Below are 3,718 nucleotides of genomic sequence, written 5' to 3' on the forward strand. Positions count from 1 at the left end.
GCACTCGCAGTCGCAAAAACGTGGGGCAAATATATTACGCGGAAGAGCTATAACAGACCGAGCCCCACTGCATGGGGGGAGTCTTTGTCACTAATGTACACAGATGGAACATTTTGGACTGGAACCAGATTACCCGTACACACGGCGCTGATTAGTAATCAATGCAGAGCCATCAAACTACAGCAAATATACACAACTGTCCGTATACATGCTGAAAGAGTCTGCCCACAATGGGAACCACACGTCAGCCAGACACTCTGATCACGCACCACTCTCTGCTTCTAACAGGCGCACATACAATATGTAAGCACCAGCATGGAACAACATCCAGTGCATCTTCTCCGCCACATTACACAATCCACACTATCACAACCAGACCAGGAGGTCCATGCGGAAAATACAATATCCCAGCCTTTCGACATCCACCATTGCGCAGACCAGGCACCAACACCCACACATGTCCTATACAACGGTGCACCCAACATCACAATAGTACCTCCTGTCACAGCGCACAAACAATGACATGAGTCAAAGACACAGGTCTCACACAAGCATAGAATTGGAGCGCCGCCTCTAATAAGCCAAAGGTGCATCCTGACGTGACAAATCTGATCATGTCACAAGCATTCACTTACTATAATCACTATCAACGAACCTGCCGCCCCCGCCCCCCCCCCCTACACCTTTCCTTACAACAACGTGTAACCTAACCTAACCTAACCTAACCTATGTTGTACCTTAACCTAACCTATGTTGTACCTTAACCTAACCTATGTTGTACCTTAACCTAACCTATGTTGTACCTTAACCTAACCTATGTTGTACCTTAACCTAACCTATGTTGTACCTTAACCTAACCTATGTTGTACCTTAACCTAACCTATGTTGTACCTTAACCTAACCTATGTTGTACCTTAACCTAACCTATGTTGTACCTTAACCTAACCTATGTTGTACCTTAACCTAACCTATGTTGTACCTTAACCTAACCCATGTTGTACCTTAACCTAACCCATGTTGTACCTTAACCTAACCCATGTTGTACCTTAACCTAACCCATGTTGTACCTTAACCTAACCCATGTTGTACCTTAACCTAACCCATGTTGTACCTTAACCTAACCCATGTTGTACCTTAACCTAACCCATGTTGTACCTTAACCTAACCCATGTTGTACCTTAACCTAACCCATGTTGTACCTTAACCTAACCCATGTTGTGCCTTAACCTAACCCATGTTGTGCCTTAACCTAACCCATGTTGTGCCTTAACCTAACCCATGTTGTGCCTTAACCTAACCCATGTTGTGCCTTAACCTAACCCATGTTGTGCCTTAACCTAACCCACGTTGTGCCTTAACCTAACCCACGTTGTGCCTTAACCTAACCCATGTTGTGCCTTAACCTAACCCATGTTGTGCCTTAACCTAACCCATGTTGTGCCTTAACCTAACCCATGTTGTGCCTTAACCTAACCCATGTTGTGCCTTAACCTAACCCATGTTGTGCCTTAACCTAACCCATGTTGTGCCTTAACCTAACCCATGTTGTGCCTTAACCTAACCCACGTTGTGCCTTAACCTAACCCACGTTGTGCCTTAACCTAACCCACGTTGTGCCTTAACCTAACCCATGTTGTGCCTTAACCTAACCCATGTTGTGCCTTAACCTAACCCACGTTGTGCCTTAACCTAACCCACGTTGTGCCTTAACCTAACCCACGTTGTGCCTTAACCTAACCCACGTTGTGCCTTAACCTAACCCACGTTGTGCCTTAACCTAACCCACGTTGTGCCTTAACCTAACCCACGTTGTGCCTTAACCTAACCCACGTTGTGCCTTAACCTAACCCACGTTGTCCCCTAAAGTAACCCACGTTGTCCCCTAACGTAACCCACGTTGTCCCCTAACGTAACCCATGTTGTCGCCTAAACCTGCTCTGTAATTGTTATACGACTCGTTCAATTAGTGTAGTGTTGCCCACCCGCAACCCTCGCAATATAGTTCGCTACTCGCACTGCCCGCTCCCCTGTGTATCGCTTCATGTTAAACACCTTGCAAGTCTTGCTGACTTTCCACATGCTCCTGCTGTACACTGTAATGTGGATGGCAGCAGGACGTACATGCCGCCCCTCCCCACGTCCCCACCTTGCCCCCCTGCCTTCGCAAGCTGGTTGGTGAGAAGTTTGCATGTTCAATGCCCTTCGCATGCGACGTACTCAGGCTACGTTGTGGTGCGGCCTGTGTCAACCGTCCGCTAATGTCGTACGCGTAAACCACAATCTGTACTGCACATTCGTCCTTATGTACCGAATGATACATCGTGGCACATGTGTGACCGTACAACGACTGCGCCCAAAAACGGCGGACCATACAGTGCAAATATTGTGCACGCAGCTACGTGTCGTCTCCCTATGAGAGCTGGATTGCAGTGTGGTACGCCATAGAGACGTGTGGGAGGAACGGACGCCGTGGATGGCGATCAGCATGAGCTGTCTGTTGATGTATTCGGACCTAGTCGTCTCTCCTCACACACCGTGATGGCATGGTGCACCGCGTTCCATATCTGCGACATGCTACAGAGGCCGGTTGACAGTCGTTCGAGCAATGGACATCGCATACGTACGGGGGCCACCTTCCACGTATTGTCTAGGCGTGCACATTTTGTTGCGTGTATGTGGGCAGACGTAGTGTGGCGTGACACCTGACACAGGCATGCAATAATCGTTGAAGTTGCAAATGGCGATGGACGCCTGCGTTTTCTGGTGAAGTTACGCAAATGAACAAATGGTAACCTGTTGTGGTGCGGTTGTTCTCGCTAGGGGTGAATCGGTGATGGCGACGATAGGTTGAGGTACGAACCGGTTGTTCCAGCGATACCCACCATGCCGACGAAACTGAACGGCATCTGGGTGTGAAGCGATACGCGGCGGTGGCTGGGTGGGACCGTCCCCGGCCGGTGAGGGGGCGCCTCCCGGCGTGCTGGCCGCGCGGTGCGTGGGCGCACGCGCTACAGCCGGCTGGTGGGGGCGGCCAGTGGCAGGCGCGCCGGCCGACGGACGCGGCAGGCGTCGCAGCTGCGCGCCGGCGCACCCTGCGCGCGGCGCCGTGCGGCCAAAGTAGGTCCTCGCGGGCCCGGTGCGAAGCGCGGTGGACATCTTCAGTGTGCTGGTCCGATTGAGGACTGTGTGCGTTGAGGATGCGCCGCCGCCCGGCGCTCGGCGCCGCGACGCCGTCTGCTGCTCGGTCGCCCCAGCGGTTCTCGCTGGTGGTTTGTATCGCAGCTGTGCGGATGTGTTGGCGCGTGCGCTGTGCTGGGAGAGTTCGCTTCGGCACCCAAGTGGGGCTTTTGTCCTTCTGTGGCGCTGGCGTTGGAGCTGCCGGTCACCGTAGGTGGCGCGTGTTGTCTCCCGCCGGCAATGCCACGACAGCACGCTCCCGGGCCTCTGTCGGCAGCGGCAAGCTCAGTTGGGAGCACGGGTGGTCGCACCGAAAGCGTCTACTCGCCTAACTCCGGGCGATTGCGCCTCTCTCGAACCCGACCAAGTACTTGGGACGGCGCTGCGCGCCGCCGGGACCTGAGAGGGTTTCGAGGTGTATTGTGCAGGGGAGCTCAGCCTCCTCCTGTTTGCAGAATGATTGAGCGGACGCTTGCGTGTTCGCGCGGGCCCCCGGGACACACTCCCGGGCGGCCGGCTGCTCAGCTCTAGTTGACGCAGC

Source organism: Schistocerca piceifrons, unplaced genomic scaffold, assembly GCF_021461385.2.
Source record: "Schistocerca piceifrons isolate TAMUIC-IGC-003096 unplaced genomic scaffold, iqSchPice1.1 HiC_scaffold_327, whole genome shotgun sequence".
NCBI classification, from domain to species: Eukaryota; Metazoa; Arthropoda; class Insecta; order Orthoptera; family Acrididae; genus Schistocerca; species Schistocerca piceifrons.